Source organism: Parasteatoda tepidariorum, chromosome 12 (assembly GCF_982258835.1).
Source record: "Parasteatoda tepidariorum strain Cologne lab strain chromosome 12, Ptep-v5.0, whole genome shotgun sequence".
Classification (NCBI taxonomy): domain Eukaryota; kingdom Metazoa; phylum Arthropoda; class Arachnida; order Araneae; family Theridiidae; genus Parasteatoda; species Parasteatoda tepidariorum.
The window spans coordinates 12,827,583-12,840,085 of NC_141766.1; positions in this window are offsets into that span (position 1 = coordinate 12,827,583).

Below are 12,503 nucleotides of genomic sequence, written 5' to 3' on the forward strand. Positions count from 1 at the left end.
TTCTAATTTTAAATAGGAAAAGTTGTTAATAGTTTATCTTATGTTGATGTATTGTAGAGACATCATTTTATTAATTCCACAACAGCTTAGAACATTATTGTAAAAAAGGTAGCAAAAATGAACTATAATGCTACAGGATGACTCAAAATTATCTTTTCAGTTTTGACACGTAATAGCACTCAACAAATATGAGATCCTTGCTTGCAAGCAACGAGTAACACTTTTTGCAAAAAGGAATCCATGGTTTTTGATGTTTGTTTTGGTGGTTTGCCTTCTTTATCGGAGTTCAGGAAATGAGCTTGCAAGTAGTCGCTCAAAGCGTTTTAGTATAAACTAAAGGAATAACAACATATATTACAGGATTGATTAAACTTTTGTTCACGAAAGAACACGCCCTAAGGATACACTGATACAAAAGGTGCCTTTTTTAATATAAAATGAAAAGTAGAAAGGCATTTAACCTCTAATAAATGTATGAATCAAAGTTTACCACGTTTAAATAGTGCGCAAATTAAAAACGGACCACCCTGGATAACTTTTCAGCTAATGATAGGATCTTCTCGTTCTAGGACTCGATCTTAAAGGTTCAAAGGAGTGACTTCAAATATGCAAATTAATTTTTGCAGACGATATTTTAAGTTACGAACAACAACGTATTTTTTCTTAATAAACATACCCCTTTTTCAACGAATTCATGTTTCGGACCCCCAAAATATAGGGGAAAATCCAAAGTGGGAAATATGGTCCACATAGTTTGGTCAGGAGTGCGATTTAAAGTTTGAACCTCTTTGTTAATTTTCCTTTTTGCGTCTTGCGCCATATCTCCTGAACTTTTTAAGCAAATTGAAAAATTTTTGACCTCAATTCTAAAATTCGTTTATCGAAAGATTATTCCATGCAAAATATAACTTTTTGTACATATTTATAATTTCATTTAATAAGAGTCGAAAAACTTTCGAATTGTAATTTTTTACGTAATTTTAAATGTCAACATATAATCGACCAGGGTTAGTTTCTGAGTTTGACGTTTTTTTAAAAGAACGGGATCAAAAGTTACTGAATCTCTTTTTAAGCTGGAACATTGAGTCTTTTATTAAGGAATCTTTTGTCAAAGGAGGCGTTAGAACATGTGTATAAACATATGTTAGCAAAATATGTTACATATGTTCATATTCTGTTGTTTACGTGTATAAACAACATAAAGTTATATTATTTCGTTTATTTATATTGTATTTATTTTATTTATTTATATCGTATTTATCACGCCAAAAATGAAATTTTCATTGACCCAATAAAGTCCAAAGTTACTTTAAGCACAATTTAATAAAAAGAATATTTCCGTCAATTGAGTTTCGTTTCATTGCAGTTTTTTTCTTCATGTTCATACTTTTCTTATGAGTTTTAGAAAACAACATTTTAAACATATAATGTTTCATAGTATATAGTTAGAAAGGGTAATAATTAGTTCAGCTTTTTTTGTTGTAACACAATTCTTTAATGACACATTCCCTTGAAAAACAACCCTGGTTTTACAAATAATGATTCCATTAGAACCATTTCAGATCAACAAATTTATTTTATTCAAAAACAATAAAAATTTTTAAATAAATTATTGAGGACATATTTTCCAATTTGAGGATCAGAAATCCCCCAAAAAGTTTATCCATTTTAGTGCATGATTGCGTCACGTAATTCATATGTACCCCTACATGATCAACGTAATTAAAGTGTGTCATTTCATCCCTTAAATTGCATTTCAGTATAAAAAATACGATAGCTGGATCAAAAGTTATTAAGGGCTTTATTTCGGAGTGAAAATTAAATAACTATTTTAAAATGTTATTTTCTGTATAAACACTGTGCTAAAAGCGTTATATGATATTTTTAATATTCAATTCGATGTTAAAAAACAACAGCTGAGTGATAATTTTTACTATTTCGTAACATAAATAAAAAACGCAAAGAACAATATTTTTCTAAGCACTGGGGACCTTTTCGGCGTTTCTAGATCAAAGTTCAACAAAAACCACAAAAAATTAACTTTTTAATAATTTATTAAAAAGTGCATTAAAATTAAGAATGTGTGTTAAATTTGATACAAATGCATTAAAATATAGGCAAGTGGAGCAGATGGTGTTCTTAGTGTGGTACTAAATTGTATGAGACAACTTATGAAAAAATTTCGATTTGAATATCGTTAAAATTTCGAGAGTCTTTAACAAGAAATTGTAGACCAATATTTTAGAAAAAATAAAAAAAATTAAAATGTTTATTAATTAATGCTTAGCTTGAAGCGAAAAATAGATTAAAAGACAGGATGCGAATATTAAAGTGCAAGAAAGAGCGTTTAGCTCAGAATATATATATATATATATATATATATATATATATATATATATATATATATATATATATATATATATATATATATATATATATACATACCAAATACTAGAAAACAATTTAAAATGTGGTTACAAAAATATTATAAAATATCTATAAAATGTTCAATATTTTCAGAAATATTTTTCCGAATATATATATATATATATATATATATATATATATATATATATATATATATATATATATATATATATATATATATATATATATATATATATATATATATATATATATATATATATATATATATATATATATATATATATATAATTCGGGATACATAGTTTTTTTAAAAAAAAAAACAACTTAAGCAGCTTTGTAGAAAATTGTACAACATGCAACTTCTGCACACGAATCTGCGGAAATTTTTTCTTTAAATCTTTTAATATGAGAGCTAAATGAGTGCTTATTGGATTAGAAAATTAAGTGTAATATTTTATTTTAAAATCCAACTCGTATCAATATTTTCAGAATAATCCTAAAATAAAAGTAAACTTTGTTTTAATTTTAAAAATCTATCTGAATCACTACGAAAAAACAATTAAAAATTATTAAACTATTAGAACAACACTTCCGCTAGCATTTGTATGAAATAATAATAATACGAAAAATAAGTGGCATTAAACAATTTACTAAATACTCAAATTAATTACTATCTAACAGCTAAATTACCGATTAGCAGCAATCCTATATAGTGGCATAATGATAAAATAAACATAAAGCATGATTTTTCTGTTTTTTAAATTCTAAAATCATAAATTGGTTAGATAAGGCGGATCAAGAATCCAGATTATAAACTTTTAATCATTATCCCATCATTTCAATAAAATTATAAATAAAACCATTCAAATTGAACCATAGTATCAATTAAAATCAAGAAAAATTAATTTGCACAATAATATGGTTAGGACTTAGTCAAGGCAAATGTAAACGGTATTATTGTTTAACGAGTTTCAGTATTTCTAAGAGTGTAGTAAACACTAATTGTTATTTTCAACCGAATATAAATTATATTTCAGCTAGTCGAAGCAATCAGAACCTAGTTATAATAGCTTGGAAATCATGTTCAGACATTGTTCAACAATACGCATAATTTTTTATATTTTCCGTTTCTGCAAAAAGCTTTCAAATAATTTCAATAAAAATTTATTTTCAAAGCATGGTTTAAATTAAGTTATAAACCAAAATTAATTCTGCTAATAAATTTTTTCTCCTTCTCAAGGACAAATTTTTCGGTGAAAAAATATTTTATTTTCACTTAATTACAAATCTTACAAAGAGCTTATTTTGTGAGTTTTATACAATTAAAAGTAATATTAAACGCATTTCATAAGGAAATAGATTAAGCGAGCCAGGCTCTTTAGGCCCATACGCAAGGTTTAGATGACAGCCGCAGCGAGGAATCCCGCGCAGCACGGGACGCACTCACGGAAATGCTCACGGTTTCGGCACCGCTTGGCATTCTTGGCGGAAACTTTTAAGTCAAGCCTGCTCTGTCGCCAAATTGCTTTTGCGTAGCGTTTATAAACAAGGGATAGAATTGTTTTCACTATTTTATTACAATTTTTTTCATTGTTTTCGTGTTTTCATAAGTTCATGTAACTCAAATATTAAAACACAAAATTCTCTTTGCAATATTTAGTAATAATTTTAATTGAATCTTTCAAATTTAGTTTCTAAGCTGGAATTTAATTTTAAAATTTTATGACTGTGAAGGGCATTGACCTGATGACGTATTCTGATGCATTGATTGTATTGACTTGTTTGGAGTTTTCTCAGAAGTGTTTTTTATTTTCAATTTCTTAGTTAAAAAAAAAATAATTAAATAGATAAATGAAATATTATTTTTACTGATTTGATTTAAATTTTAATAAAATCATTTTATCGCGTTTAAAGTTATAGTTTTTTTTTTTAATTAAACTCCAAATTTATAATTGAAATGCGTGCAATGGAAACTAGTGTTATGCTTGCGAACAACTTTTTTTCGAGTTTAAGTGTTGTTAATTATGATGAAAGTTGACAATGTAATTTTATCTATAAATCAACTATAGATATTTTTTAAGATGCAAGCAATCACGGTGGATAAAACAAATCAATTAAGTTAAAAATAGCATAAATGCTAAAGAACAAATAAAAGCAAAAGTTCTCTTAGAGCCCTAAAATATAAATTATATTTTACTTTTGTATATACTTAAGTTCAGATTGGTCTAATCAAACTGAAGAAACAGAGAAACTCTTATGTCAAGGAACTGTAACTAATTTTATTATGCATGTTTATTTTTAAAACTATATACAAAAACATCTGAAATATATTTCATATTAACAAAATAGTTCACTGTTGCATTCTAAGGATAAATTATTTTAATTGTATAATTTGCTTCTGTAGATCCATTTCCTAAAATATTCCCCAATTAATTATAATTTGTGTAAAAATATCGATTTTTCTGTGAAGTATTTCTTATTATTTATTTTGAATCTACCATTCATTTTTTTTCTAATACTATTATATAATATTTTATTTAGTAATGTTATAAGAAATGGCAAAATTTTTAGTCGTATAATTATAAAATAAAACTTGGTTCTTGTACTTCATCACTTTTGAAATTGCATTTGAATAAAATAATGCTGAAGTAAATTTGATCGGATTAAAATTAAATAAAACTTTTTGTTCTGAATTTTTATAATTTTTGAAACTTTCAAAATATTGAAGTAGTGTCATTAAAATCTTCATCTTATTGAAAATGAATAAAATAATAAGGTTAAAGTAAAGTGCTGCGTATGATAATGAAATAAACATTTTTTTAAAAACTTTTATTACTTTTGAAACTGCAAACAAATGACTAAAATGATAAGGTTAAATTAAAGCACTTTAAATTTATTAATGGCTTTCTCAGGTCTATTTTTTCAGATCTATCTTAATTTATTATTTGCGTAAAAGTATCGATTCCTTTGTGAAAAATTTCTTATATATATTTCCAATTGAAAATTATCACCTTTTTATTTGAGGAAAAACGATTTAATAAAATCTCCTCCATCTGATAAAGCAAACAGGTGAGGCAATTTTTTTTAACTGTATAAAGTTCTTCGTTAATTCATTTCTCAAATCTATTATAGTTCATTATTAGCGTAACAATATGTATTTCATTGTGAAGAATTTTTATTATGCATTTGGAATAAAAGAGTTAATTTTTTTTCCTAATTACGCATCTGAAATGCTGAATTTAGCGATAAAGGTAATTTTTGCAATGTACTGCAATAAAAATACCTTATATAAAATTTTCTTACATTTGAATTGGAAACTGAATGCAATATTCCTTAGTATATAGTGAGCACACAAGCCTTTATATATATAGCATAGTAAAGAATGGTAAACTGTCTTAGCAAGTAAATTTAAAAAAAAACAAAAACAAAACAATAGATTTTACACTTTCAAGAACAATAATAATAAAAAAAAAGAAGTTGAAAAGTAAAATATTTACAAGAATCTATTTGTTATTGAAAATGAATAAAATAATAAGGTTAAAGTAAAGTGCTGAAAAAGAATTTAAAACGAAAACCGCTTATAAAAAATGCAAGAGCGGTGTGAAGATAGAAGTGAATAAGAAAGAAATTTTTAACTAGAATAGAACCATCATTTTCCTACTCAATCAACGTAATAGGGTTGCACGTTGTAGCAAGAGGTGACGCATAGATCGATTGGGTTACCATATTCTCAATTTTGCTGTTTTCAGAGAGCTTATTCTCGACCGCGCCAAGCGGTGCCGAAACCGTGAGCATTTCCGTGAGTGCGCACGGGACGACCAAGCAATATGCGGTCCAAAGGCACAAAGCCCCGAGTCACGCAAGACAAAATGCACCACGAGTAGCGCCGAAAAGCAAAGGCCAGACAAGCCCCGAGCTAAAGTCATAGGGCGGAGCCGTCGTCGAGCCGGCTGCAGACCACAGACTAGCCGGGCCGACAGCCGTAAGACAGTCACCACATCCTGGCCAAGCAATCTTCGTCTGGAAGGCTTACAAACATCTTTATTTAACTAGCAAACGAAGAATACAAAATTTAGATTGATAGACAGACTAAAGTTAAGAGGCGAGTTGCAATACATCAATTAATTCTGCTTATAAAAATTTTTTTCCTCAAGGACAAAAAATTGCTCGGTGAAAAATTATTTTATTTTCACCTAATTATAAATCTTTCAAAGGGCGTATTTCGTTAATTTTCATACAATTAAAAGTAATATTAAACACATTTCATGAAAGAAACATTGAGTAAAATATAAGTTCGAAGATTATGGAAGATGAAAACTTTGAGGCTAATAAATATTTATTAATAATAGTTGGAGTATGGCAATTCTCAAAAGGTGAGAACAACAAAATTACATATTTTTTTTTTAGAATTCTACTGATACCTGTGTTACATGCACTAAATGTTCACAATTTATGCACAAAAAAAAATTATTAAAAAAATAACACTATGATGATTGTTTTTGAACTGAATGTTAAGGAATAAATTTATGGGAAAGCTATCGGTGTTGTGCTATTTCATTCAATGAAATTGAAACTATTACTTGCGTAAGAGAATTTTAATGCAAAAATATTTTGTAAAAACATAAAGAAAATGATTTAAAATATTTTAACATTTATTTAAAGGATGGATTAATAAATAAAAACTACTTGATTGATCTATTTTCTTTTAAAAAATAAAAGCGTTGCTCAGGTCTTTATATTTTGACATGCATTTAAACACTACATTACTTTTTCAAGAAATCTTTTAAACAATAAAATACCTGGTGCTGCTGTTTCTTAAGGATTTAATTGTCTGATTCCAACTCTCTTTTTTTCTCGTTTTAATTTTAAAATCTGGAAGCAAAAGTTTTTTTGGTGAAAGATTGGCTCTAAAAAGCATGAATGTACGAAATTAATCCGAATGATTACAAAAAAATATGAAAAAAGTATTGATAGAAAACTTTTGAAATAGTTCATATTGTTACTAGGCAGAGTTTTTTGCTGCGAATTAAATTCAAACTTAGTCGCACTGAGTTCTGTTCCCATTAAGATATTTTCATTATAATTTTATACCTCTTCATCCAACAGAATTCATTCTTATTATATAATTATTCAGTAAAATTTTTCCTGAGATGTTGCATTTTAGAATAAAATCTACTATACATAATAGGAATAACATACATTATTGCACAGTAGGAATTACATTCTTATTATGATTTGTTCTTCAGATTATAAAACCGTTTTTCAACAACATCCTGCTGTAAAAAAAAAGCCCCACCTTATGCAAGTAAGTTAAATGTTTTTCTACTAGAGTAAAATCGAAAATTATTTTTGGAATTTGTTTTGTTTATGTTTTATTAATAGCTAAATTAAAATACTTAATTACTTATGAAGTCTCATTTTTTTAAAAAATAATCGAAAAAATGCAATTGAAAAAAAACTTCCATATACTGCTTATTGTTATTAATTATCTAAGATTGAAACTATGTTTCCTCTAAAATTATCATAATTTAGCATTAACAAATGTTCTAGTTTCTATAAAGCACGTAGTGAAAAACAACATTTATTTACTGAAATAAAATAAAAAAATCAGAAAATCGAAAATTACATTCGTATTATGATTTGTTCTTCAGATTTTAAAATAATAAAAATATTAAACCATGTTCATAAATCTTTATTAGTTGTAAATTTCAAATATTTAGACACATATCATATTTAAGGCTTATTTGTTTAAAATAATCAAGAAATTCAATTAAATAAATCATTTAAAAACTGCTTATTCTAAACAATCATCCGAGATTTGAAGCTAGGTTTTCTCTAAAATTGTCATACAAATTTACTGTTATTTTTTCCTAAAGGCATTTTGTTAAATACAATAAATTTCATAAAAATTTATTCTCTGAAATAAAATAATAAGAAAAACCCAGAGTTTAATCAAAAATTACATTCCTATGCTGATTTGTTTCTCGCATATTAAGCAATAAAAATACTAAAATATTATGTTTTATTAGTTGTAAATTTCAAATATTTAGTTAGTTATTTATCATTTTGAAATAATTAAAAAAAATTAAGCTTTTATAAACTGCATATCGTTTATAAACTGCAAAAGTCGTTTATAAACTGCATATTGTAAGAAATCATGTAAGGCTTGAAGTTAAGATTCAAATATGTTGTATTTTTCATTAGAAATTTGAACTTCATATTGTAAGTAATCATGTAAGACTTTAAGCTAAGATTCAAATACGTTGTATTTTTCAATAAAAGTTTCACAAAATACAATATGTTTCTATAATAAATGTATTTCTTAAAATAAAAATAAAAATTAAACCGATAATTACATCCCTATTCTGGTTTATTCTTACATTTTTAAGCAATAAAATTGCTAAACCATCGCATAAATGAATTATATATGTATATACATATTAGAAGGTCATAAGAAACGAAAGTTCGAATTTCTTTGACGTTTCTCTCTGAAAGGTGCCACTTGCTATAAAATTAGCATTTTTAAAGTTTCAGCTCAAAAACATAACATTTAAGCACGGAACGTTGCTGAAAAAATTGTACGGTTTCCATTATGAAATCCAAGCGTTGCATAAACACGGCTGTAGATAAAGCTTTCATAATTAAATTGTCAATAGAACAGGACAGAATGTCCGAAAAAAATTGATAATTGAAAGAAAGAGGGTGTACAACTATCAGGAAATGGTTTAACTAAAAGGTTTTCAAAACAAAATAGGCATAAAGTATCAAATTGAAACATATTTATGAAAAAACTCAGATATGACAATTATTAATACAAACATAAGACCATAAACTATATTAAAAATATTATATTACCTTACCGTCTTTAAATTAAACTTGAAATTCAAGCAATCTAAACTTTTGTTGAAAAATGTATTTTTTTAAAAATATCCATGCTTTGTTTTTTATTTAATTTAAAAAGAGATATTTACTGTATAAAGCATAGAATTGAAAAAGTGACCAAATTTTTACAGTAAAACTGCATCGTATGAGCAATGTGTATAAAAAAGAAAATTATAAATTGACTTTAGAGAGTCTATACTATTTGAGTATATTTCTTACGGTATTTGCCCACAGATGTTTTCCTTTACTCGTTGAAACTAGATAAACGTAATGTGAAAAGAGATATTGTATCATTTTAATCATTTTTTTCCTTCCGATTTTTTTTAATTAATATTCCGACATGTATCTCCTTAAACAATCATGATGAAACTCTTAAATTTCATTTTCTCGCTTTTAGCTAATAATTTCATGAAATTCAAAGTTATACTTTTTTTTCTTTTGATAATATTCTTGAAGATATTAGCCAGAAAGAAAATATTTGCATATTATAGGAAAAACAAGAAGGCACTAACATTAATGTAACCCCTCCTCAAAAGTTGCATCTACAGAAATTATTATTAATGCCCTTTATCTTCATATGGAAACCGTGAATAAAATTATTTTTTGAAAGAGAAAGGGATTATTAATAACTCGCAATAATTTATTTGATTTATATCAATTTCATTTGATTTTTTTAGTCATACTAAATCCTTGCGCTAGAGTTTATGAAAGATACATTTACGAAAGAGATAATACATCAGAAAAATCAATTTAATTTGAATTTATTCACTTCTTTTAGTACTATTAATATTAATAAAATATTAGAGATTGACAAAAAAGTCAATCATCAATATTTTGTACCGATATAGTAACAAAATCTTTGTATCTATTTCACTTCAGCGGTAGTTAACACATTTTGGTCTGAAATAACTAATTAGCATATTTAAGTTAACCCTCGAATCATTAAGAATATCAAAATGCGATCATTAAATCAAAGTTATTCAAAGTGTTTCGTTTTTTTTTCCTTTTTTTTTTCTTGCACTGTACATGTGAACTTGTGAGTCAAATGCTCCCATAATATAATGTAAATTTGTTAATATAAACCTTAATATTTTATGTAGAAAATACTTCGTCTCAAAATATAATTTTAATTTAAATTTTTAATTTCAGCAGAATTTTTGAAAGAGCTATTTGAAAATAAGAAGGAAAGGATAATTTCCAAGATAATTAGTGAAAATTGCATAATTACCAATATGTTAGTAAATTTTTTGTTAACAGCGAGAAACATCGATTCCTTCTTAACATATTTTACATTTTTTTCTTTGATATATATTTAAAACAGTTCTGGGAAAAACTATAGTAATAGTATATAGTAAGATATATATTTCAAAATATAGTTAGATATATAGTAAATATATAGTAAGATATATATTTAAAAATATAGTGAGATATATAGTAAGTATATAGTAAGATATATATTAAAAAATTTTCTGGGAAAAATGGTAAGACTTTTTTTTCTCTACCTTCAAAAATTTGCTAATAGTGGGATTGATAACTTCTTAATTCATCTGATTTATCTAAATAATTATATATTATTGTAATTTTCGCTACAAGTATAGGTTTTTTTTTGTACAGATAATTTTATAAACGTATTAGTCTGGATAGAGAATATCTAATCTTCCCCAAAAAATTAACTTGATAGAAATAATAGTTTGATATTTTATTTTAACTACGACAAATTTAGTTTTTTTTTTTTTTTTTTCGTTTTTGTATTTTATACGAGATTATTTCAATGGTTATTTTAAAAGATAGTATTTACTTCATAAACATTTTATTACATGTGGATTAGTAAAGGCTGTATTAACGACGATTCAGCAATAAATAGCAGTGAATTTGCTTATTAGCGAGTCATTGAAAAGCATCTCAGTGAATGGTAGAATCAGAAAAGGGGTTAATGAATGCATAAAATTTTTTATAAACCTTTAAATGGTGTTACGGTAGGCAACGACAGCAATTTTTCATTTTTATAATAATTTTAAACAAATTGGTGTTTATTGAATAGGAAATGCCATTTAAATATTATTTAAACATTTAAACATATTCAATTATAAAAGAAATAGTAAGATAAGATACATATCTCCAAATAATCTTAGAATGTCCATTCATAGAAACAACTTAAAAGATATTTTTTCAAACTTGTGGATAAGTTCAAGAATTTTGTTAACAATCTCACTATCTGTAACAAGTGGCGAACGTTCTTTTAGCAAATTAAAAGCTATAAAAATCTATTTAAGGTTTATAATGGCACAAGAGAATTTAAATTCTTTGGCTATAATACTGAAACCGCACAACAATTGACTTTGACAAGTCTTTAAAACTAAAGCACGAAAAAAATACAGTTTAATGTTTATGCTTATATATTTGAATGTCATAAAAGATATCGCTCATTAAAAATATTATTTAATGTGGATATTTATTCTCGAATACTGGAGGTGATATTTTCATCTTTCTTTTTTTACCTTGAAATCGTTAATTGCGATTCGTTTTCTTCATAATTTTCTAAAATCAGCATTTTGGTTTAATATAGATTTTATAATTTTCGGATAGAAAGCGTAACAATTCTAGAGGGAAAGTAAGTTTTTAATCCAGATTCCAAAATAGAGCCGTATCACCCTTTCTTCCACTGGTTTCCATATTTCTGCAATTATATTATAATGGGGTAAATTTTTCCTTTAAGTGACTACTTCAACTAAAACCTCTCATATTTTGCTTCAGATAAAATAATAATTTTCTTAGTTTTATCCCAAAGAATCTTAATTTTGTCTTAAGTTTAATTTCAATAAGAACTGCAGGATAAAAAGAAAAGAAAGTGTCTTATAAAACTGATGTGTTTTAAGATAATTTATGGTTTATTGCTCTTAAATTTTAGATGGCATAAAGGTAAAGTAAAAGAGTTACCTGAAAAAATATGAAGTTATTGCTCAATCCAAGTAATCGAAGCCATTTCCTTTGTTCTTAATTCAATATATAAGGTCCATCTAGCTAGCAACGAAGGTAGTAAGATTATTTATATGGAACTGATAAAGTCTTGGAAACCTGATTGCAACAAGTCAAAGTACTGCGCATTTAGTGGTAAGCAAATATTGGTGATAACGCTCTTCAACAAAAAGACGCTATGTGTGGCGGCAACTTTGTTGGACAGTGTCACTCTTTGTAACCTTAACATGAAATATCTTTAAATTAGGTTTTGCTAC